The sequence below is a fragment of the Sphaeramia orbicularis genome, chromosome 18 (genome assembly GCF_902148855.1).
Source record: "Sphaeramia orbicularis chromosome 18, fSphaOr1.1, whole genome shotgun sequence".
NCBI lineage: Eukaryota > Metazoa > Chordata > Actinopteri > Kurtiformes > Apogonidae > Sphaeramia > Sphaeramia orbicularis.
The window spans coordinates 10654840-10681892 of NC_043974.1; the positions used below are offsets into that span (position 1 = coordinate 10654840).

The following is a 27053-nucleotide window of genomic DNA, read 5'->3' on the forward strand; positions in this document are numbered from 1 at the left end:
AAAATCAAATTAGCAAAAAAAAAAAACCTGACCTGATTGAGAAAAACAGATGTCATTTTGGATTTAGAGCTGCAAAATGGTCCGAATTCAGTTGAAAAAACCTAGACAACTTGCAAAAAAATATTTTTTTGTAACCCAGTGTAATAAATGACATAGCTTCTGTGGCTGCTATAAAATGCTCTACAGCTACTTCACCTGGCCTGAAGACATGGCTGAACGCGCATTACTGTCTTGCCTGAGGAAGTTTGCCGGCATCGATGGCTTGTCAACAAATGCGCAAGTATTACCGAGATACAGATTTTACGACAGTTGTTACAGGTAATACCGTTTGACTTTAGGGGTACCCCGCAAGCAAAGTTCCACGGTGTTGCTTTAAGAGATTTATCTGTTCTTTTTATTTGGATTTATGGACAGTTATGGACAGATTTGGATGAAATTTTCAGGAAATGTTGAAGCTGGGATAAGGAACAAATGATTCAATTTTGGTGGTGATTGGGGGGTGGGGGGGTGGGGGTGATCTGCCTGGGCGGAGGTCTGCCCTCTCCGAGTGCTTTTCTAGTTTATTTTTGTTTTGTTTTTTTTGTTTTTTTTCTTATGTTTTGTGTTATGTTTCTGATGTACACTGTAAAAAAAAAAAAAAAAAAAAAAAATTATTCCGGCAGCAGGGGGGCCAAAATAATACTGTTAAATAACGATGGAAAATAACCATCTCATAAAAATATGGTAATTTTCCATCATTAAAATATAGTTTTTTGCCCTAACTTTACATGAGATTTTGCCTTTTTTTTTTTTTTTTTTTTTTTTTAATGTTTAATAAAAAATGTTTACATGTATTAAAACAATCAAATTACCTATAAATATATATTATATATATAATAATTTTCAATGAGACTAAGTTGTAGACTAAGTAGTGCTTTTCTAGTTTATTTTTGTTTTTTTTTTTTTTTTTTTTTTATGTTTTGTGTTATGTTTCTGATGTACACTGTAAAAAAAAAAAAAAAAAAAAAAAAAGGTATTATTTGGCAGCAGGGGTGCTGAAAAAACACTGTTAAATAATGAAAAATAACCATCTCATAAAAATATGGTCATCATCATTAAAATACAGTTTTTTGCCCTAACTTTACATGAGATTTTGCTTTTTTTTTTTTTTTTTTTTTTACTTTTTAATGTTTAATAAAGAATATTTACATGTATTAAAACAATCAAATTACCTATAAATAGACCTATATAAATAATTTTCAGTGAGACTAAGTTGTACAATCCACTGATAAAAACTGTATTTGGACAGTGTATCAGTGCTTATACATGTTTACATTCACAAAAATACATTTATTCAACATTTTTGTTGTGAAACCTCCTGTAATTACACAAGATTTGTCAATTAACAAACAAGTCATGTTAAACTTACAGAACAAATACTTCTTTTACAGTTAATTGTCAGTAAATGTATCTTGTTTATTATTGTTATTATTATTATTATTATTATTATTATTATTATTTGTTTTTACAGAATTAAACTTTAAATTAACAGTTTAACCTCATAAATAGAAAAGAAATATTTGTAAAATTATGATACATTTGTAAATGTATTTAACTGTATCTTTCTGTGAAAAAAGAAAAAAAAAATTCTCTTAAAAAATTGAAATTTTATGGTTATTCACCGTTACAGTTTTTTTGTTATTTTACATTTGACATGTAAAATCAAAGTCTATTTTTGTCATTTCATTGATATTTTCCTGTATCTTAAAAATACAGGAAAATCTGTAAAATAAACAGTAAAAATTTAGCTAAATTACAGATTTTTTTTTTTTTTTTTTTTTTTTTTTTTTTTACAGTGTATCTGATATGAACTAAACTAACTCACAAACTAACTAACAAATAGGGTTGAGGATGGATCTGTGGAGTTGAATTATTTTGTATGTATTTTATATGGGCGTTGAGTCTGAAATAAAGACTGATTCTGAATACAGCCATCGAAAGGAGATTTACGTCATTTTTCTGAGAAAATCAAACTAGGCCTATTTCGCTGTCAGTGTCGCACAATCATGTTCTTCACAGAGAAAAAGCCAAATTACCAGTGGAATCATTGTCCGGTGTGATCGCGGCTGAATCAATGGTGATGTAGAGTCTTAACTGTGTGATTTTTTTTTTTTTTAGAATGTGCAAGGTCTATCCTGAACATTAAGTAAATATTAAAGCTTAAAGTGGATAAAAAAAACAGTAGGAGTCACATCATCTGATATCTGTTGTTGTGCTCAGAGCATCTGCGTGTGTCATGAATATAAAAGGTCAATAGTTTCAGATCCGTCAGGTATTCTCATAATTTTCGCCACCGCTGTATGTGATTCTTGGTTCTTCAACAGCAAACTGTCAGTTCTTTGGCAGTTGAAATGTGGAGACATGGTTTGAGGTTGGATCTGACCCAGTCCTCAAGCATCTCAGTAGATCAGGGGTCACATGTGTCACATCTCATTCAATCATACTACTCTACTACGACTCTGTCAGTGGTGTTGTAGTCCCTGGAGAAGTGGCTATACTCTCAAATTTGACCTTTTTTTTATCTTTTTTTTTTTTTTTTAAGTAGTCCAGAAAAATGAACTGTTTTAGAAAGAATAGTTGCTTTTCCATTGGACATCTGCGCAAAACTTTACCGATATTTACTAAATGTCGAAAAAACTGAAGTGCTTAATGTCGGTTTTTCCATTAAATCACAAATGCGATGTTTGGCTATTTATTATCGCGAGACACAAGGAGTCATTCAATAAACATGGCGATAAATGTAACAAATGTTCAGAGAACGCAAACCTCTATCTCCGCCAAGCACCCTGAACGGTGTGCATGTGTGGATCGACTATTTTTTTTAAAAAATAACAAAAGTCAACAGAGCGTAACGCAGTGGTTCGTAACCTTGTTGGCGGTACTGAACCCCACCAGTTTCATATGCGCATTCACCGAACCCTTCTTTATTAAAAAATAAAATATGATTTTTTTCAAATTCAAGACACAGGCATATGTTTTACTGGTGCACAAAATGAACCGTGCATAAACATCACTGTGCTCAAAGAACAAAACCAATACAGTGCATGAACTCGCAACAAATTACATACCTTTTCACAAAGACATGACCTTTTTTAATACAACTACACTGAAATGGTTTTAATTTTTAACCTTATGTATTCCTAATGAACTTATTGTATTTATGCTATTTATCATTTTTAACATTTTAACACACACCCATCACCTAATTTCCATCAGGCTACAATAATAATGAACATTTTCTGCAAATCAGTGTGACTGACGGCTTTAGCGTAATACGATTTCTCCATCCGCCACGGTGCGTCGGTCGTCACATCAACTGACCAGTGCGGTGACCGAAAAATGTAAACAAACATGGCTGCCTCCGTGGTTAACAGGAAGTAGCAAAAGACATAACAACGATGTGGAAAATACTCAAATAATTCATTGTCAGACGAGTGGAAGAGATTATAAACACTTCCGGATGTGTTGTAGTGCTATAAGCAACAACAATACATCGCGTATATTGGATGTCAATCAGAGAAAGAGTTTCAAAAGTCGTTTGTTGACATACACGGACCTAGCCCAACACACGCACCTGACTAATGAGTCGAGTGTGTGTCTTGACCTCCGCCGAACCCCTGAGACTGACTCACCGAACCCCTAGGGTTCGATCGAACCCAGGTTAAGAACCACTGATTTATACATATGCATTACAGATCAGATCTGCAAAGGCACAAAACTTTTAGTAACAGGAAGAATATTGTTAAAATTGTGCTTCATTTTCTTTAGACATTTCCAGTTTTTTCATATTTGTTCAGGTTATTCACATTTTATTGTTAAAGGATAGTTTGTTAATGTAAACATTTTCATAATTTAATGTTTTTTTGCACTAAATCTAAGAGAAAAAATTGGTGTTGTCATTATTTATTGGTTATTATGATATTATTTTGAGTTTGATGCTCTAACTTGCACTTTGCAAATTCATCCCGTGGGCCAGATTGGAACCTTTGGCGGGCCGGTTTTGGCCCCCGGGCCACATGTTTGACACCTGTGATGTAAGCCGACAATGAGCTCGTCATCGTCAATCGTCAGACGAGTGGAAGAGATTATAAACACTTCCGGATGTGTTGTAGTGCTATAAGCAACAATAATACACCGCGTATATTGGATGTCAATCAGAGAAAGAGTCTCCGAAGCCGTTTGTTTACATACACGGACCTAGCCCGACACACACCCGACTAATGAGTCGAGTGTGTGTCTTGACCTCCGCCGAACCCCTGAGACTGACTCACCGAACCCCTAGGGTTCGATCGAACCCAGGTTAAGAACCACTGGCGTAACGGAAGAGAAATGGAGCGGAATGATATTTCGTGCCAGTCATGTGTATGTCAAATTATATTAAATTCCAATCAATATTTGTTGAGTTCTAATGAAAAATATGTCGTAAATGAGATTTTCAATGTTAAATTGAAATGTCCAAAAGTCCACATTCCACAGTGGATGTGGACAATTTTGTGCCAGATACAAGATATTGTTATAAGCTACGGGTGGATCAAATGGAGGCTAATCGGAGTTGTTTTGAATTTTAAATGAATTTTCGAAAATTGCTCAATGATCAGAGACAGGAAAATTGTAGATTTCGTGACTTTGCTGTGACCTTGAACTTTGGCCTACTTGGCCCAAAATTTAATAGGTTAGTCCCAGGGCCTAGGCCTATCTGTGGGGACAATTTGGTAAAGATGGTTGGAATAGTTTTCCCGTAAAGTTGCTAAAAAACAAACAAACACACAAAGCAAAGTGATCACAATAGTGGTGTTGGTGTTGATTTACAGATACATTCATTATTATTTATATTTCCCCTCTATCTCGTGCTAAATTAAAAAATGATTGGGTTTCTTTGTGTTTCCACGCATACCGCGACATGTTTCTTCTTCTTCGCTTGTTGTAACATCTGTCAACTTCCATTTTTTTTTAATTCACCCAACTCTAGTTGCGAAAAAGGTCTTTCCATTGCAGTTTTGCGTGATATACCATTTGCGCAACGCCAAAAAAACACCTCTTTCCAGCGCAAAAACTTTTAATCGAATAATGAGACTTTTGGCGAAATTATCGTTTTTCCTTTAAAGGTGCGGGAGACTTTCGTTGACCAATTTTTCATCAAATCTATAAAACCTCAGTCATAGCCTAAGTATCGCAAGTCTTTCTGTGATTACTCAAATGAATCTCTTGCATTATGGTGAACAATTTCAACGTGCCATCCACCATAAACAAACCCGTGTGTTTACGTTCAGAGCTGGGAGGGAACTCGGGTATCTTCGGAATGCACGTCGTGACAAAAAATTCTGAAGAGGCACGGTTTGTTTATGATGGATGGCACGTTGAAATTGTTCACCGTAATGCAAGAGATTCAGGTGAGTAATCACAGAAAGACTGACAGATTCATGATACTGAGGATATGACTGAGGTTTGACAGATTTGATGAAAAATTGGTAAATGAAAGTCTCCCGCACCTATAAGTAAATTTTTATGTGCAAGTTATATTTGTGCAGTTTGAGGGTCAATGGAAAAGTGACTATTGACATATAAGACTATTTAAGATCATGTAAGACTAGTCGGACTTTTTTGTTTGTTGTTTGTCTGCTAGCAAGATAAGTCAAAAAGTTTGGAAGGATTTTGATGAAATTTTCAGGAAATGTTGATACTGGCACAAGGAAAAAATGATTACATTTTTGGGGGGGGGGGGGGGGGGGGGGGGTGATCTGCCTTGGTGGAGGTCTGCTCTCTGCGAGTGCTTTTAGTTATTATTTATTTATTTATTTATTTATTTATTTATGTATTATTCTTATGTTTGTATTATGTTTCTGATGTACACTGTAAAAAAAAAAAAAAAAAAAAAAAGTTAAAAAAACAAACAAACAAACAAAAAAAAACGGTATTATTCCGGCAGCAGGGGTGCCGAAAAAATACTGTTAAATAACGGAAAATAATCATCTCATAAAAATACGGAAATTTCCATCATTACAATACAGTTTTTGCACTAACTTACATGAGATTTTGCCTTTTTTTTTTTTTTTTTTTTTTTTACTTTAATGTTTAATAACAAATGTTTACATGTATTTAAACAATCAAATTACCTATAAATATATAGAAATAATTTTCAATGAGACTCAGTTGTACAATCCACTGATAAAAACTGTATTTGGACAGTTTATCAGCGCTATACATGTTATACATTCACAAAAATACATTTATTCAACATTTTTGTTGTGAAACCTCCTGTAATTACACAAGATATTTGTCAATTAACAAACAAGTCTTGTTAAACTTACAGAACAAATACTTCTTTTACAGTTAACTGTCAGTAAATGTATCTTGTTTTTTTATTATTATTATTATATTATTATTATTATTATTATTATATTATTATTATTTTTTTTACAGAATTAAACTCTAAATTAACAGCTTAACCTAAAAAACAAAACAAAAAAAAAAAAAAAACAGTATTATTCCAGCAGCAGGGATGCCGAAATAATACTGTTAAATAACGGAAAATAACCATCTCACAAAAATACGGAAATTTTCCATCATTACAATACAGTTTTTTGCCCTAACTTTACATGAGATTTTGCATATATATATATATATATATATATATATATATATATATATATATATATATATATATATTTTTTTTTTTTTTTTTTTTTTTTTTTTTTACTTATAATGTTTAATAAAGAATATTTACATGTATTAAAACAATCAAATTACCTATAAATATACCTATAGAAATAATTTTCAGTGAGACTAAGTTGTACAATCCACTGATAAAAACTGTATTTGGACAGTTTATCAGTGTATACATGTTATACATTCACAAAAATACATTTATTCAATATTTTTGTTGTGAAACTCCTGTAATTACACAAGATATTTGTCAATTAACAAACAAGTCTGGTTAAACTTACAGAACAAATACTTCTTTTACAGTTAATTGTCACTAAATTTATCTTGTTTTATTATATTATTATTATTATTTTTTTTTTTTTTTATATTATTATATTATTTGTTTTACAGAATTAAACTCTAAATTAACAGCTTAACCTAAAAAAAAAAACAAAAAAAAACCCAGTATTATTCCAGCAGCAGGGATGCCGAAATAATACTGTTAAATAACGGAAAATAACCATCTCACAAAAATACGGAAATTTTCCATCATTACAATACAGTTTTTTGCCCTAACTTTACATGAGATTTTGCATATATTATATAATATATATATATATATATAAATATATATTATATTTTTTTTTTTTTTTTTTTTTTTTTTTTTTTTTTTACTTTATAATTTAATAAAGAATATTTACATGTATTAAAACAATCAAATTACCTATAAATATACCTATAGAAATAATTTTCAGTGAGACTAAGTTGTACAATCCACTGATAAAAACTGTATTGGACAGTTTATCAGTGTTTATACATGTTATACATTCACAAAAATACATTATTCAATATTTTTTGTTGTGAAACCTCCTGTAATTACACAAGATATTTGTCAATTAACAAACAAGTCTGGTTAAACTTACAGAACAAATATCTTTTACAGTTAATTGTCACTAAATTTATCTTATATTATTATTATTATATTATTATTATTTTATTATATATATATTATTATTATTATTATTATTATTATTACAGTATTAAACTTTAAATTAACAGTTTAACCTCATAAATAGAAAAGAAATATTTGTGAAAACATGATACATTGTAAGTGTATTTTAACTGTATTTTTCTGTGAAAAAAAAAATATATATATCTTAAAAAAATGAAATTATATGGTTATTCACAGTTATAGTTTTTTCATGTTATTTTACATTTGACATGTTTAATCACAGTCTATTTTTGTAATTTCATTGATATTTTCCTGTATCTTAAAAATACAGGAAAAATTGTGTGTGTGTGGGGGGGGTCTTATTCTTTTATTCTCTATAGACCGTATTGGAAGAGAAAATTCAGGTTATCAGGAAAATCACCGCTTATTAATTAACCGTTAACCCTTTGATGCATACTGTTATTATATTATGTGGACAGTTCTTCTACAGCTGTTCTCTTGTATATTCATTTTTTGTTGTTTTAGTTCCATATCAGCCAACACAGTGGACACTTATGCATCCTCCCAAACACTGCAATTCATACCATTACTGTAACTTTGCTGTTCTTGATAAACTGATCTGCACTAACATGTTTTAGTGTAAATCAGTTGCTAATTGTTATTAGACTGTAATTATCAGTTTTCTTGAACAAAAAGGTTTGTTTTTTTTTTTTTTTTTGCTAATTATCTCATGAAGTGAGTAATAACTAGTATTAGAGTATGTCAAAATGTGAGAAAGCATCTGGTTAGTGGCATTAAAAATATTTGTATTTCATAGTTTTCACACAGTATGTCACTTTCTGATGATGAGTTTTAAATATATGTTTCTTTGCTTCAAAAATTAAATGCATGGACATTTTTGCAACTCCATTAAGAATAGGTTCATAAAAAAAAAAATAAATAATAATAATAATAATAATAAAATAATTTGCATTGTTTTTTTCATGCCTAAAGAGGAATAAAATCACTCAAGAAAAAAATAATGACTGAGGTTTCATAATTCATGCATGAAAGGGTTAATCGACAAGGTCAACCAACTAATGATTAATAGATTAATTGATAATTTGCATCCCTAGTAACAAGTAAAGCAGAGTACTAACCACACACACACCACACAGATGGCAGTTAATGTTCATCCAAATCACTGTGAAACTCAGCATCAGAGAAGACGGTCAACATTAAGAAAAAAGAGACCGAGATGAAAGGAAAACCGAGAGGAACAAACAGAAACCAAACCGAGAATAACAAGTTTGATTACCGCTCGATAACAGGGAAATCATGTAAAGATAGTGTCGCTGGAAAGTTGATCAAAGGCAGCGACACAGAGGAGATTAATGGACTTTTACAGCTCTAGCATTATCTATGTGTGTGTGTGTGTATGTGTCCGTTTTTGAACATAAGCGTGTTTCCACTAATCTCCTCCGCATGGGTTCACTCATGTTTGAAGAAGCCATTTGTGACTCCGATTACCGATAAGGAAAATGACACCGTCAAATTTATCAGTGTGGAAATCACCCCAGCGTGGGTCCTCATGTGTATATGGTGTGTTCATACGGCTGGAGATGGACGATATGTCTGCACTGTAAAAAAAAATGACTGTAGAACTAACACCTAGAAGTTGTAAAATTGCAGCATAAAAAAAGTGTAAGTGACAATACGATGCAAAGTTGTTTATTTGAAAAGATTTTTGTGTTAACGATTAAATCAAATATAGCTGTAGTTTTTACAGGAAGAGTATGTGACAAAAAAAAAAACAGATTTTTATGTAGAAATGATGGATTTCTATTGTTTTTAGAAAAAAAACTGTAAATTGAAAAAACAATGTGGTGCCGTTTATATTACAAGACTATAATGTTGAAATAACGGCGTTTTTTTTTTTTGTTTGTTTGTTGTTTGTTGTTGTTTTTTAATAAAGAAGTTTTAAAAAGGAAACATTTAACAATTTAACATTGTAACTTGTAAGTTAATGGGTGGTAGAGTTGGTAGAGCGGCCAATAACCAAAGAGTTGGGGTTCAAATCCTGACTCCGATTGTCCATATGCTAAAGCAGGGGTGTCAAACATGTGACCCAGAGGTTGAATGCGGCCCGCCAAAGGGTCCAGTTCAGCCCCTGGGATCGTTTTGCCAAGTGCAAATATTCCACAGTCTTGAATTGAATTAAGAAAAAAAAAAAAAAAAAAGCTTGAATTGAGGAAAAATCTTGAATTAAGCTAAAAAAAAAAAAAAAAAAAAAAAAAAAAAAATCTTCAGTTAAGTAAAAAAATCTTCAATTAAGCCAAACAAAAAATCTTGAATTAAGCCAAAAAAAAAATCTCAAATTTTGCAAAAAATCTTGAATTAAGCCAAAAAAAATATTCAATTAAGTAAAAAAAAAAAAAATCTTCAATTAAGTAAAAGAAAAATCTTGAATTAAGCCAAAATAAAATCTTCAATTAAGTAAAAAAAATCTTCAATTAAGTAAAAAAAAAAAAAAAAAAAAAAAAAAAAAATATATATATATATATATATATATATTATTATATATATATATATATATATATGTATATATGAATTAAGCAAAAACAGAAAATCTTCAATTAAGTAAAAAAAATCTTCAATTAAGCCAAAAAAAATCTAGCATTAACAACTTTTTTTTCCCTTTGTTTTAGTGTAAAAAGTAACATTAAATTATGAAAATATTACATTTACAAACTATCCTGTAACACTAAAATGTGAATAACCTGAACAAATATGAACAACCTGAAATGTCTCAATAAAACTTAAATTATTTTTCCGCCTGTTCCTCAGTGTTTAGTTTCTTTGTAGATCTGATCCATAATGCACATGTAGAAATGAGAAGTTGAGGAAAAATATTGTTAAAATTGCACTTTGTTTTTTTGTTTTGTTTTTTTTTTATTTCAGTTTTTTCAATTTCAATTTTTTTTTTTTTTTTTTTGATAGTTTTAAAAGTAAGTATTTCATAATTTAATGTTTTGTTGTTGTGTGTGTTTGCAGTAAAACAAAGACAAAAATTTGGACTTGTCATAATTATAAGTTATTCTGTTATTTTTTCTGGTCCGACCCACTTCAGATCAAATTTAGCTGAATATGGCCCTGAAGTAAAAAGAGTTTGACACCCCTGTGTTAAAGTGTCCATGGAAGACCCTGAACCCTAAACTGGTCCCAGTGGACCTGGTGGTTTTGGAAAGTGCTTTGGACACCATGACTAGTATTGTTCTGGTAACCACAGCTGCTAGTTATTTTTCCATAAAAAACAACAGGATTTTTTTTACAGTGTGGGTATGTGTGAGGTCGTATACTTACGTTTTGTGTGTTTTATCCTTCCTCTGAGGAGACTCCACACTCCTTCTGTCTCCAGCTGATTCCGAATTCACTGCAGAGAGATGAGGAAGAGACGGAGGTAGAGGAAGGAAAGGCAAGGTAGGGAAGAAGAGAGGAAGGATTAAAAAAAAAAAAAAAGGATTATAGCAAGAGGTTGTAATTTTAAATCATACTAAACAGACGTCTGAACTCTTGAACTGAAATTTTGTCACTTGCTTTTCCAAAATGACTTTTTCCCATCCTGTCTGCAGCCATTTTGTCAGATCAGGTGCTACCCATTTGTTTTGTTTAGTATGTCTTATTTTTTCCCTCCCCAAATGGTGGATACTGCTGTGGGAAAAAAAAAAAAAAAAAAAAAAAAAAAAGAAAAGAAAAACAGACATTGAAGAGGTGGGATAAGAGAAGAGACAGAGGGAAAAGGCCAGAAAATAAAAAAAAGAGGTGGTTAGAGAAGAGACGGAGGAGATGGAGGAGATGGAGGTTGGAGGATGGGGAGACGGAGAGGAGGTGTTTTCCATCCTGTTTGTTTTCATTAGGGGTATTAGGGGATTTAAATCGAATGAGAGGCTAAGAGGGAGCCAAATGGGAGACAGAGGGAGGGACGGAGACGGAGGGGAATTAGCAAATATGAAGCCCGACAGGACGTTAGTGCAACATCCAGAGCTGAAGAACGAGACGAAATAATAAGAAGTCAGAAATAAAATGTGTGAATGGGCTGAAGGGTACTCTGTCGTTGTTGTTTTTGGTTTGTTTGTTTGTTTGTTTGTTGTTTATTTGTTTGAGTTTCCCTTTGTTTATGTGTTGTGTTGTTTTTTCTGTCCACGTTGTGTTGTTAACTTTTACTAATAGACAAAAAAAAAAAAAAAAAAAAAAAAACAGGTTCATAACAAAATGTTCAATCGCATTTTTTTTTTTTTATGCCTAAAGAGGAATAAAAACACTCAGGAAAAAAAAAAAAAAAAAAAAAAAAGGTTCATAACAAAATGTTCAATCGCATTTTTTTTTCATGCCTAAAGAGGAAAAAAAACACTCAGGAAAAAAAAAAAAAAAAAAAAAATCTTGGTTTAGGTTCTCATAATTCATGCATCAAAGGGTTAAAAATGTGACTAACATGAACAACCTGATACGTCTTTAAAAAAAAAAAAAAAATTACAATTTTAACAAAATTATGGGCCAGTTTATCATTTACAACTTACAGATCATAATGAATCTACAAATACACAACACATTTAGTAACAGATAGAATATTAATAAAATTGCCCTTACTTCTTTTAAGATATTTCAGGTTGTTCATGTTTTTTTTGTGAAATAAAAATGATTGGAAATGAAATAACCAAATAACTAATCTGTGCTAAAAAGAAAAAAAAAAAAAAAAATGTGTTAATGGGCTGAAGGGTATTAGGTAGAAATGGAGGAACGGGCAGGTGTGTAAAAAAAAAAAACACACAAAAAAAAAACAAGATACATGGTTAGTTGCTATTTACATTTATGATCTTTTTCTTTGTAATGTGACATTGTGTTGTTGTTTGTCAATACTCTGTCATTGTTGTTGTTTTGGTTTGTTTGTTTATTTGTTTGAGTTTTCCTTTGTTTATGTGTTGTTGTTTTTCTGTCCACATTGTCTTGTTAACTATCACTAATAATAAAAAAATAAATAAATAAAATAAAATAAAATAAAATAAAAAGGTTCATAAAAATGTTCAATCGCATTTTTTTTTCATGCCTAAAACACTCATACTCAACACTCATAAAAACACTCAGGAAAAATAAATAAATAAATAAAAAAATCTTGGTTTAGGTTCTCATAATTCATGCATCAAAGGGTTAAAAATGTGACTAACATGAACAACCTGATACGTCTTTAAAAAAAAAAAAAAAAATTACAATTTTAACAAAATTATGCCCCAGTTTATCATTTACAACTTACAGATCATAATGAATCTACAAATACACAACACATTTAGTAACAGATAGAATATTAATAAAATTGCCCTTACTTCTTTTAAGATATTTCAGGTTGTTCATGTTTTTTTGTGAAAGAAAAAATAGGAAATGAAATAACCAAATAACTAATCTGTGCTTAAAAGAAAACAAGACAAAAAAAAAAAAAAAAGTGTTAATGGGCTGAAGGGTATTAGGTAGAAATGGAGGAACAGGCAGGTGTGTAAAAAAAAACAAAAAAAAAAAACAAGCTTTTCTTTGTAATAGGACGTGTTGTTGTTTGTTAATACTCTGTCATTGTTGTTTTTGGTTTGTTTGTTTTTTTGTTTGAGTTTCCCTTTGTTTATGTGTTAGTGTTGTTTTTCTGTCCACGTTGTCTTAACTATCACTAATAAAAAAATAATAAATAAAAAAAAATAGGTTCATAAAATGTTCAATCACATTGTTTTTTTTTTTTTTTTTTTTTCATGCCTAAAGAGGAATAAAAACACTCAGGAAAAAAAAAAAATAAAAAAAATCGGTTTAGGTTCTCATAATTCATGCATCAAAGGGTTAAAAAAATTTGGAATAAATTTTGTTTTCCACTTTCCAAACATTCACACTCATAACACTCCTAATTAAAAAAAAAAAAAAAAATCACAATTTTTTTTCTCACTTCAAAATACATTTCTTGAAAATAGAAGTAATTACCTACCCAAAAATAAGATTATTGTAATTTAATATTTTTGAACAGATGTTAACCTTCCTTTGACTTCACCCATAAGCCAATTTGACCAGATTTAGGAATATTAGGTTTATTTTTAGCAGGTATTTTTGCAGTGTAGGATTTGTGTGTCAAACATACACTGTAATAATTTTATTATGGGCTGATTTGTGTTACATAAACTTAAATAATATCAGTGTTTTATGGGACATGACATTTGTTTTTCTGCCCTGGCTAAAACAACTCAAAGAGGAAACACTCAGTAGTAAATGAATCAAAGCAACATGTTGCCTACCATATGTCACTTTATTTTGGGTTTTATCTAGCGGTTAATGTTGAATGAAGGAAGACAAAACGGGGGATGGGGGGTGGGGGTGGGGGGTGGGGTACATGGCAGAGGTCATATTCAGTACAAAGATGTGATGATGGAATTGTTCGCACTTAAAAAGGCTGCGAACTCAGCTCTCAAGGTCATGACACCAACACTGAACCCAAACTCAAATCAGAGACAATTCAACGGAAAGAAACAGGAAGTGACAAAGACCTTTTCTGTCACCTGGAATGACCCTGTGTAGCCTGAAAGTATAATATCTGTTCAAATATCATGTGACATCACACTTTTGTTAAAGTTCTTATTGCTAAATGTTGTATTTTTTTAACCCTTAGCGGTCCGAGCCTATTTTGACCGTTTTTGAGCACTTTTGATTGTGCCTTATATACTATAAATAAATGTTTACTATACCCATGTTTGGTATCTTTTTTTCCAGCACGACTTCGTCTATCTTATGCCCATTATTTTTTCACTTACGATATTAACACAAAAGGACAAAAAACAAAAAAAAATATAAAATCCGATTTGAAAATTGTATATCGTTTATTGCATAAATGACACAATGATATTTAACGAACCTTTACGACTTTAACCCTTAGCGGTCCATGGTAACGGGCCCACATGATATATTCAACATGTCGTAGCATCGGAAGTCGGTCACGTAAACCACTGGGGATAATTGCATTCAAAAGTGCGGACTTGAAACACTCTCCCACTTTTTGTTTTGATGTCGATAGAGCAAATACAACTGGTGATATGATGGTTTGAAACCGGAGAAAACAAACGATATAGCGTTATTATAGCGATATAAAGCAAGCGTTATATTTCTGACCATATTTTCATCTTATTTTTTTTCAGAATGGAAAAAGACTGCGTTAGCGTTGCAGGTAAGGGGAGGGACAGGAGAAAACGCCTATGTAAAGATATGCTTTTATGTCAAATATTTGAGTATAATTTTAATTTATTACAATTTTAATTTTATGTTCCTAATTTGGAATATTCCAATATTGACTTTTAACCTTTCATGCATAATGGTCACTACAGTGGACAGCTATTCTCCAGCTGTTCTGTTGTATATTTGTGGGTTTTGTTATTTAGTTCCATATCAGCCAACACAGTGGACACTTATACATCACCCCATACACTGTAATACATACCATTACTGTAACTTTGCTGTTCTTGATAAACCTGATCTGCACTAACATGTTTCAGTGTAAATCAACTGTTTTTTGTTAGGGAAAAAAAAGCTGTTTTTTTTGTTTGTTTTTTTTCTGCATATTATCTCCATGAAAAGCGTAATAATTAGCATTAGAATATGTTCAAATGTGAAATTAAAATGTGAGATGTCAGATTTTATTTCATTGTTTTAATATCAATTTCTGATATTGGGTTTTAAACACGTTTCTTTACTTCAAAAATTAAATGCATGAACATTTTTGTAACTCCATGAAAAAAAACAACAAATTGATCACACTTTTTTTTTTCATGCCATGGAAGAATAAAAATACTCAAGAGAAAAATCTTAACTAAGGTTCTCATGATTAGTGCACGAAAGGGTTAAAGTCTTTGAAAAGGTTTGTTTAGCATCTGTATGTTATTTATTATATAAATTATTAATTATAATTATTTATATTATATACATTTTTTAAATCAGATTTTATATTTCTGTGTTTTTTGGCCTTTCATGTTGATATAGTTAAAGTAAAACAATAATAAACAGATAATATAGATGAAGTTGTGCTGAAAAAAAAACATACCAAACATTTCTCTATATAGTATATAAAGGCAAAATCAACAGTACTCAAAAATGGCCGAAATAGGCTCAGACCCTTAAAGGTTAAAAGTGAATATTGGTATCAAATATTAGGTATAAAAAAATCTAAATTGTACTAAATTAAAACTCTACTCAAATATTGACATAAAACCATATCTTTACATTGGCGTTTTCTCCGATTTTCAAAAAGGTACATTATATACATCATATAGCCTAAATGTCATCTACAATTAATGTTTATTTGCAACATATTACACTGTAAACCCGGAATTTGTATTTACTAAAATGCTTTAATTACAATGCACTTAAATGATTTAAGTTTTATGACGTTACTATAAAATGTTAAGTATATTCTACTAATTTGTAGACATAGTCGAAAGTACGAAAAAGTTGAAGTTGAATGGAATTAAATCGCTAAGTTTTAGTCATGACCACACCTTTTTATCTTCGCATTGCATTGTGGGTATTGGGCATGTTGTTGAAAATGTGTTATTTTCTGTGCAGGGGTTCAGGGGTTGTGGCGTTAGTGTTAATTTGGATTTAATGTGTGTATGGCAGTGTTTATTGGCCTTTTTGTGTTTGTTTTGTGTTTTTGTAGAGCTGCACCATGAGTCAGAGCCAGAGAAGAACTATGGGTTTACGTTCATCTAAAACAGTGGTTCTTAACCTGGGTTTGATTTGTTGTTGTTTATAGCACTACAACACATCCGGAAGTGTTTATAATTCCACTCGTCTGACGATGAATTATTTGAGTATTTTCCACATCGTTGTATGACTTTGGCTACTTCCTGTTAACCACGGAGGCAGCATGTTTTTACATTTTTCGGTCACCGCACTGGTCAGTTGATGTGACGACCGACGCACCGTGGCGGTTGGAGAAATCGTATTACGCTAAAGCCGTCAGTCACACTGATTTGCAGAAAATGTTCATTATATTGTAGCCTGATGGAAATTAGGTGATGGGGTGTGTTAAAATGTTAAAAATGATAAATAGCATAAATACAACAAGTTCATTATTGGAATACATAAGGTTAAAATTAAAACCATTTCAGTGTAGTTGTATTAAAAAAGGTCATGTCTTTGTGAAAAGGTATGTAATTTGTTGTGAGTTCATGCATTGTATTGGTTTTGTTCTTTGAACACAGTGATGTTAATGCACAGTTCATTTTGTGCACCAGTAAAACTATACCTGTGTCTTGAATTTGAAAAAAATCATATTTTATTTTTTAATAAAGAAGGGTTCGGTGAATGCTCATATGAAACTGGTGGGGTTCAGTACCTCCAACAAGGTTAAGAACCACTGGTCTAAAACTATTACTGTACAATGGAAATTTTAATGTTTTGTCAAATTAAAAGTCCTTCCAGTACTGGCAAATGATATGGAGCTAACTTCTATTTATGCTACAACAGGGTGTCCAAACTTTTTTTTAAAGAGGGCCAGATCTGATAATGTGGAGATTGCCAGGGGCCAGTGGTCCCTTCAGACGTTTTTAAACAGGAAAATTACATATAATGTGCTGTTCTACAATAATTTTATTTTCAGTGTCACAATATAATTTTTTTAAATGGCAATGTAACCAAATCTACACCACTCAGGTGTGAACAAATTAAAAAAAAAAAAGACATTTCTGCCTTCCTTTCTGGAGTCAGATAATATAGAACAAACTGTGTGGAGTATCTTAAACGTCCAAGAAGTTGATAAAAATCTTAACCCCACATTCATTTTAAACATGACTTATATGAGTAATCATTACTCATATATTACTCAGTAATGCAAAGTCTGTTAACGTTTAAGATGAAAACATATGACTCTTACTTTGTCTTTCACAAAATCATTCAGAAAGTAATATTGTGTCACATCTACAAGTACATAACACCAGCAGTTAGAGGCAACTAACCTGGCAACTTGGTAGCCTGCCCTGGTGGTGAATTCATTGAACTCCCAGGTTCACATGAAGAGTCACTGTTGTGAGTTTAAAGCAGCTGGAATTTGCTTCACTTTTTCGGAGTGCTCACTCCCTGCTTGCTTGTCGTATGCGTTAGCATGTTTTGTCTGCTCGTGTGTCTTTACATTGAATTCCTTAAACAAGGCAACAGTCTCTCGACAAATTAGGCAAACACAATCGCCTCGATTTTCAGTGAAAAAAAATTGTAATTCCCATCTCTCCTGGAAGCGACGGTCCTCACTGTCAACTTTCCTTTTTATTTACAGGCGCTATGGTTAGAAATTAGCGAAAAGGGTTCACGGCAAAGTCACAGAGCCAGATAGAGTTAGAGTGGTGCTGCCACCATGAGGTGAAAGGAGAAACTGCATTTGGAACCTTTTATGATTCATGTACTCGGTTCAACAGTCCAAGCGGGCCATAAATAATACATTATAAAACTGAAGCTGTGGGCCGTAGAAAATCTGACCCGGGCCATGATTGGCCCCCAGGCCAGACATTGGACATGCCTGTGCTACAATATATTAAGTTGAGTAATTTCCTAACTGTTATGGTTAGGAATAGGATTTTGAGTTTGATTATCTGAAAAGAAGTTGTTTAATCAATGATAATTAATCTGGCTGCAATTGAGAAAATTAGTCAGTGTAACCTAAAATGTTGAGTTGAATGGTTGGATAGCGGGGTTGATTTTAAACAGATTTAAAGTACAAATAACTTGTCTTTTAGTGTTTTCTTCTTAATAGTTTAAGTTCAATACTTTAGCATTAAAGTTGAACCTACTTAAACCAATCGATTAGTCGATCATTACTCAAATCATTAAGTGCAATCGCTTGCTTCAAATTTTTGAGTAAACTCAACTTATCCGGGCTTACAGTGTATAGCAAACTACTACATGATGAAAAATAAATAAATTTTAGCAAAAAAAAAAAAGTCTCCTTTTGAATGTTTGGGGTCGCCAGAAATTGTGATATTAAAATATTGTCACGAGCCAAAAAACGTTGGGAACCACTGGACTAAGGGTTAGCCAAGCCTGCACTTTTACCTTCAGGGCCACCGTACGATATCTGGAACTGATTTAGCTGATTTAACCTGAACTGGGCGTCCCTTCCCCACTTTCTATCATCCCTGTCATTCCATATTCCCAGATCTCTCAGTAGACTCTACCTCTATCCTTTACTTATTCCTCTTGAATGTATCTAAAAAAAGCTCCAAACTAAGCGGCAGAGCCAAAGGTGAAAGAAGGGACATGTTTTAGACCAGGGGTGTCAAACTCATTTTAGTTCAGGGGCCACATTCAGCCTAATAAAAAATAAAGTGGGCCAGACCAGTAAAATAATGTAAATAATAGGATAAGAACTTAGAATTAACATCAACTCCAAAGTTTTCTCTATGTTTTTGAGTGAAAAAAGTAAAATTCTGTCATTAAAATGTTTACGCTACCATCTGTACTTGAAGGTAACATGAACAAATATGAACAATCTGAAAATTCTTGAGAAAAATAAGTGTAATTTTAACAGTATTACAGCACAGTTTATCATTATACATGTGCATCACAACTTACAGATCACAGTGGATCTACAAATGCACAAAACATTTGACAATAGGCAGAATAGTGTTAAAATACTACATACTTCTCTTAAGACATTTCAGGTTGTTCATATTTTTTGTGAAAATCCAGTCTGTAAATGTAAACATTTTGTGTAATTTTACTTTTTTTGACACTAAAACAAAAGAAAAAAAATAGCTTTTTTTCATTATTTATAGGTTATTATGATAATATTTACTAGTGTGACCCACTTTAGATTGAACATCCTTGACTGATAATATCTTCAGTGTAATTTTTACATTTCACAAATTCATCCCAGGGGCCGGATTGGACCCTTTGGCGGGCGGATTTGGCCCCCGGGCCGCCTGTTTGACACCTGTTTTAGACCAACAGATTCTGTATTGTGGTGCTTCGCGACTTTGAACAGAAGGTCATAACGTGAATACGACTCGGGTCAAGATTTAATTTCCCACTGGACCTCCCACAGTGGAAACCTGTGAACTCTGGCTATTGTAGGGTAGCACAAAAGCCACCCATTCCAGTGCAATGCTTTAGAGCAGGGGTGTCCAAACTTTTTTTTAAAGAGGGCCAGATCTGATAATGTGGAGATTGCCAGGGGCCAGTGGTCCCTCGGACGTTTTTTAAACAGTAAAAATTACATATAATGCGCTGTTCTACAAAAATTTTATTTTTATTGTCACAATATCATTTTTGTAAATGGCAATGTAACCAAATGTAAGCCACTCAGGTGTGAACAAATTTAAAAAAAAAAAAATTCTGCCTTCCTTTCACATCTGGAGTCAGATAACATAGAAGAAACTGTGTGGAGTATCTTAAACGTCCAAGAAGTCGATAAAAATTTTAACCCCACATTCATTTTAAACATGACTTATATGAGTAATAATTACTCACATTTTACTCAGTAATGTAAAGTCTGTTAACGTTTAAGATGAAAACATATGACTCATACTCTTGTCTTTCACAAAATCATTCAGAAAGTAATATTTGTGTCACATCTACAAGTACATCACACCAGCAGTGACAGGCAACTAACCTGGCAACTTGGTATCCTGCCCTGGTGGTGAATTCATTGAACTCCCAGGTTCACATGAAGAGTCACTGTTGTGAGTTTAAAGCAGCTTGAATTTGCTTCACTTTTTCGGCGCGCTCACTCCCTGCTAGCTTGTACGTATGCGTTAGCATGTTTTGTCTGCTAGTGTCTTACATTGAATTCCTTAAACAAGGCAACAGTCTCTCGACAAATTAGGCAAACACAATCGCCTCGATTTTCAGTGAAAAAAAATTGTAATTCCCATCTCCTGGAAGCGGCGGCCTTCACTGTCAACTTTCCTTTTTTATTTACAGGTGCCGTGGTTAGAAATTAGCGAAAAGGGTTCACGGCAAAGTCACAGAGCCAGATAGAGTTAGAGTGGTGCTGCCACCATGAGGTGAAAGGAGAAACTGCATTTGGAACCTTTTATGATTCATGTACTCGGTTCAACAGTCCAAGCGGGCCATAAATAATACATTATAAAACTGAAGCTGTGGGCCGTAGAAAATCTGACTGTGGGCCGTGATTGGCCCCGGGCCGGACTTTGGACATGCCTGCTTTAGAGTGAAAAAGAAAATTATTTGTATGACACACTATAGTTTTAGTTCATAAGACAAAAAAAAAAAAAAAAGTGTGATAGAGTTCACAATAATACAGTGAAGCTTTTGAGCGCTTCTGTCATTATGAGATTCTACAGGGGGGAAGCAAAATTTACAATATTTGAGGCAGGGATTGAAAGACAGTGTATGACCAATTAGTTTATTGAAAGTCATGAGAATTTATTTGCCACAAGAAAATGTACATAATAGAAAATTTTTATTCTATGTGTCCCCTTCTTTCTCAATAACTGTCTTCACACACTTCCTGAAACTTGTGCAAGTGTTCTCAAATATTCGGGTGACAACTTCGCCATTCTTCTTTAATAGTATCTTCCAGACTTTCTGGTAATAGTTTGCTCATAGTCATCTCTTCTTTACATTATAAACAGTCTTTATGGACACTCCAACTATTTTTGAAATCTCCTTTTTTGTGACGAGTGCATTCAGCAAATCACACACTCTTTGACGCACAGGTGTCAAACATGCGGCCCGGGGGCCAAAACCGGCCAACCAAAGGTTCCAATCGGCCATGGGATGAATTTGCAAAGTACAAGTTAGGGCATCAAACTCAAAAATAATATTATAATAACCTATAAATAATGACAACACTATTTTTCTCTATTTAGCGCAAAAAACATTAAATTATGAAAATGTTTACATTAACCATTTCATGCACGAATTATGAGAACCTTAATCAAAATTTTTTACTGAGTGTTTTATTCCTCTTTAGGCATGAAAAAAACAATGCAATTGAAAATTTTTTCTGAAAAGTAAATTTAAAAATAAAATCATTTTAAAATTAAAAAAAAAAAAAAAAAATTAAAAAATAATGAAAAGAAAAAAAAAAATCTTATGAACCTATTTTTCATGAAATTGCAAAATATCCACTCAGCTGGACACCACACATTTCATTTTTGACACACAGAACATGTATTTACTGATAAATATGGGGAGGGATTGTGATTCTGGGGGTTTATGCTCAGGAGAGAGCTACATAATGTTACCAATTCATGTCAGAAAAGATATGTAGTGTTTTAAAACTTTAATAAAGGTATGTGTTAAAAAAAAAAAAAAAAACAAAAAACAAAAAAAAACATGAAAACAACAACAAAATCCATGAAAATACAAGAGAACAGCTGTAGAATAGCTGTCCACTGGAGTGACCAGTATACATGAAAGGGTTAACAAACTATCCTTTAACAATAAATGAGAATATCCTGAACAAATATGAGCAACCTGAAATGTCTAAAGAAAATTAAGTGCAGTTTTAACAATTTTCTGCTGTTACTAAACGTTTTGTGCCTTTGTAGATCAGATCTGTAATGCATATGTGTAAATGATAAGTTGAGGCTAATATTGATAAAACTGTATTTATGTTTCTCAACAAATGTCGTTTTTTTCAGGTTATTCACATCTTTTGTTGGATAGTTTATAAACGTAAATATTGGCATGATTGAATGTCATTTTTTGCACTAAAACAATTCGGAGTTGTCATTATTTATTGGCTATCATGCTATTATTTTACTGGTCTGGCCCACTTCAGGTTATTTAGGACTGAATGTGGCCCCCAGAAGAAATGAGTTTGACACCCTGCTTTGACGTTTGCTTTCCTGATTACTCATATGGGCAAAAGTTTCTGAAAAGGTATGGATAATAGTGTTAGGTATGATTATGACATCAATATAGTTTGGTTTCAAAACAATTGACATAGTGCCTGCTGAGAAAAAACAACTAAATGTTCTTTGTAAATTTTGCTTCCCCACCCTGTATATCAGTAAAAAATACAGATTGAGATATTCCTGAACTGGAAGGGGAAGAACCCTCCTGCTATGTTCATTGGATTAGAAGAAGTGATGTTGGAATTGGACCTGGACCTTCCTCACTTTACTGCCATCCAAGTCTTCTCAATGCCACAGTCTGAATGCTGGAACTTTTTTCCTTATGCCAGAGGTCCAGAATGTTGGTGATATGACTGGAATGATCAACACAAATTGGTTTGAGTCTTTTTTTTTTTTCTTTTCCTTTGATGTTCTGTTTGTCCATTTGAATTTGTTTATTTGTTTATATGGATGTATTTGTGGGGATGCCATAATGATGTAATTGTTATGGAAAAATGATAAATAAAGTTGTTAAAAAATACAGATTGAAATGATAAAAATGTATTTGAATCAGTGGTTCTTAACCTGTTTTGAACAAATGCCCCCCGCCCCCCCCCCAAAAAAAAGTTACGACTGGTGGGCGTTACAGTGCTCCATAGGTAGTAGGTAACACCCCACTTACCTCAACATTATCACCTTGTCGCATTGATCCCCCTCCCAAACAAGTTGTTAAGCGGCGGGGGGGCTGACGGAGCTTATATATGTAGCATAGGTCGAGACGGGGGGGTTAGTAATACCATGGTAGTTACCACCAAAGAAGGGGTGGGGGGCGTTACTCAATAACGGCCATGACATACCTTATTGCAGAGGGGCGGGGGGGGGTGGGGCGGGGGGGTATCTGACGGAGCTTATATATGAAGCATAGGTAGCGTCCCCTTGAGATGGGGGGGTTGGTAACATGATGGACGTTACCACCAAAGAACGGGGTGGGGGGCGTAACTCAGTAAGTGCCGGAACATACCTTGTAGCAGAGGGGCTGTGGGCGGGGGGGGGGGGGGGGGGGGGGGGGGGGAGTCTAACAGAGCTTATATATGTAGCATAGGTAGTGTGCCCTTTGAAACGGGGGGGGTTGGTAACACCATGGACGTTACCACCAAAGAATGGGGTGGGGGGCGTAACTCAATAAGGGCCATGACATACCTTATTGCAGAGGGGCTGGGGGTGGGGGGGTCTGACGGAGCTTATATATGTAGCATAGTTAGCGTCCCCCTCCTGACGGGGGGGTTGGTAACACCATGGACATTACCACCGAAGAACGGGGTGGGGGGCGTAACTCAATAAGTGCCATGACATACCTTATTGCAGGGGGGCTGGGGAAGGGGGGGGGGGTGGTCTGACGGACCTTATATATGTAGCATAGTTAGCATCCCCCTCATGACGGGGGGGGGGTTGGTAACACCATGGACATTACCACTGAAGAACGGGGTGGGGGGCGTAACTCAATAAGTACCATGACATACCTTATTGCAGGGGGACTGGGGGGGGGGGGGGTCTGACGGACCTTATATATGTAGCATAGTTAGCATCCCCCTCATGACGGGAGGGGTTGGTAACCCATGGACATTACTACTGAAGAACGGGGTGGGGGGCGTAACTCTATAAGGGCCATGACATGCGTTATTGCAGTGGGGCTGGGGGTGGGGGTGGGGTGGGGGTCTGATGGAGCTTATATATGTAGCATAGACAGCATCCCCCTCATGACAGGGGGTTGGCAACACAATGGACATTACCACCAAAGAATGGGGTGGGGGGCGTAACTCTATAAGTGCAGCGACATACCTCATTGCAGAAGGGCTGGGGGGGGGGGTTGCCATTGACATAACATGCTGAATGATATTGATACTTATGATACTTATACAGACTAACACCCCAGCGACCCCCTCACAGTGTCCCAATCCCACCCCCCCGCGCCCCCCCCCCCCCCCCATTGAGAAACACTGATTTGGATGAATGTTGAAACTAATGTGGAAAAACGTAGGCGATTCTCTGAGGGTAAAAAATGCTGGCTCTAACAAAAAGACCCAAAGGGAAACACATATTTTCTGACAACACAGCGGCAGCGATCAATCCAAGAGTTTCATCCGCGAAATCACAAATTTACAGGGCAGCACGTATTCATTTTTCTACATTTAACAACCTACCGTAAAGACATTCAACAACAAAGATGCGGTATGTGCAACAGACCATAAAATACAGCTTAGATTGATATTTCTTGCAACGCATCGGTTATTTCTGCTTAATTCCATGGTTGCTTTAGTGTTCAATAACAGTCATAATTTCAGGGAACAACAGCTGACATAGTGTGTCACTTAGTTTAGGATGTGGTTCTGATGAAGTCCATTACATTAGACGGTGAAGTTGTGTGTAATGTAGTGCATCCTCCTCTGTGAAACGTTGTCCACAGTCTATTTAAAAGGTGACTGCTCTGTCCATTTAAACACCCGGTAATTCATTCACATGTGTTAAATGGAGCGTGGGCTGGACCTATGCGCGAGTATTTCCATAACCTGACTCAGCCTTCTCTGAATAAATGAATAATTTGACTGCGTATGTGTGTGTCTTGGGTAGAAATGTTATTTACATATGTGCTTTCATGTATGTGACTCCCTGTTTGATATGTGCTTATGTGCTTGCGGATGCCTGTAGGCAGTAAAGTGTGTGTGTGGGGGGGGCTTTGTGCGTTCATAAAAATACTGTTTGGACTAGCCTCGGGCTAAAATGACTAAATGACCCACCTAAGTTGTTTGTTCTTTCTCCTCACTCTTCTTATCTCTCGGGTCTTTTTCGCTGCAGTACTTATTTATAGTCCAAATAAGCAAAATAAAAACACATAAAAAAAATTAAAAGACAGACTTTACAGATAAGGAGATGGGAGGCGGAGGCGAACGTGGACATACTGTATCTAAGGACGATTGGTGTGATGTACAGTACCGGTCAAAAGTTTTAGAACACCCCAATTTTTCTAGTTTTGTATTGAAATTCCAGCAGTTCAAGTCCAATGAACAGCTTGAAATGGTACAAAGGGAAGCGGTGAACTGCCAGAGGTAACAAAAAAAAGGTAAGGTTAAGCAAAACTGAAAAATAATGTACATTTTAGAATGATACGAAAAGGTCTTTCCAGCGAACAAGAATATGGGTTAACAACTTAAAGCAGTTCTGCAGCAATGGAGGTTGATCAAGCCTTGAAAGTTGGCGCTACCGATTCCTAAAGGTGTCCCAACATTTTGTCATGAAAAAAATTTACTGTCTTTGGTCCCTTTTGGAATTCTTCCACACTATATTTCAGAAAAACTTATATCTTTATAGCTTCGTCTAGCTCCGTTGAATAAATGCGCACAGAGTCAAGGCAAAAGTCGGAAATCGAGCAGAATTCGAGCCGCGTGAAGTGTTTATTCTTACAAAAACAAACACTGAGTTAACATCTGCAGAAGCAACTGACTTTTTTGCCCCGGGAGACCATTTTATATTATCGCTGCAGTACTTATTTATAGTCCAAATAAGCAAAATAAAAACACATAAAAAAAATTAAAGACAGACTTTACAGATAAGGAGATGGGAGGCGGAGGCGAACGTGGACATACTGTATCTAAGGACGATTGGTGTGATGTACAGTACGGTCAAAGTTTTAGAACACCCCAATTTTTCTAGTTTTGTATTGAAATTCCAGCAGTTCAAGTCCAACGAACAGCTTGAAATGATACAAAGGGAAGCGGTGGAACTGCCAGAGGTAACAAAAAAAGGTAAGGTTAAGCAAAACTGAAAATAATGTACATTTTAGAATGATACGAAAAGGTCTTTCCAGCGAACAAGAATATGGGTTAACAACTTAAAGCAGTTCTGCAGCAATGGAGGTTGATCAAGCCTTGAAAGTTGGCGCTACCGATTCCTAAAGGTGTCCCAACATTTTGTCGTGAAAAAAATTTACTGTCTTTGGTCCCTTTTGGAATTCTTCCACACTATATTTCAGAAAAACTTATATCTTTATAGCTTCGTCTAGCTCCGTTGAATGAATGCGCACAGAGTCAAGGCAAAAGTCGGAAATCGAGCAGAATTCGAGCCGCGTGAAGTGTTTATTCTTACAAAAACAAACACTGAGTTAACATCTGCAGAAGCAACTGACTTTTTTGCCCCGGGAGACCATTTTATATTATCGCTGCAGTACTTATTTATAGTCCAAATAAGCAAAATAAAAACACATAAAAAAAATTAAAAGACAGACTTTACAGATAAGGAGATGGGAGGCGGAGGCGAACGTGGACATACTGTGTCTAAGGACGATTGGTGTGATGTACAGTATCGGTCAAAAGTTTTAGAACACCCCCAATTTTTCTAGTTTTGTATTGAAATTCCAGCAGTTCAAGTCCAATGAACAGCTTGAAATGGTACAAAGGGAAGCGGTGAACTGCCAGAGGTAACAAAAAAAAGGTAAGGTTAAGCAAAACTGAAAAATAATGTACATTTCAGAATGATACATAAAGCGAACAAGAATATGGGTTAACAACTTAAAGCAGTTT

The 27053-nt window shown here is 34.1% G+C and overlaps 1 protein-coding gene across 1 annotated transcript in view; it reads right to left on the minus strand.

Annotated features, from left to right (window-relative positions):
* htr2cl1 (5-hydroxytryptamine (serotonin) receptor 2C, G protein-coupled-like 1) overlaps positions 1 to 11047 on the minus strand; it is a 402018-nt gene extending 390971 nt beyond the window's left edge. Inside the window, 1 exon segment of the mRNA XM_030162626.1 lies at positions 10976 to 11047. The gene's annotated coding sequence lies outside the window, so the exon portion shown is untranslated.
* Positions 11048 to 27053: the final 16006 nt, after the last annotated feature.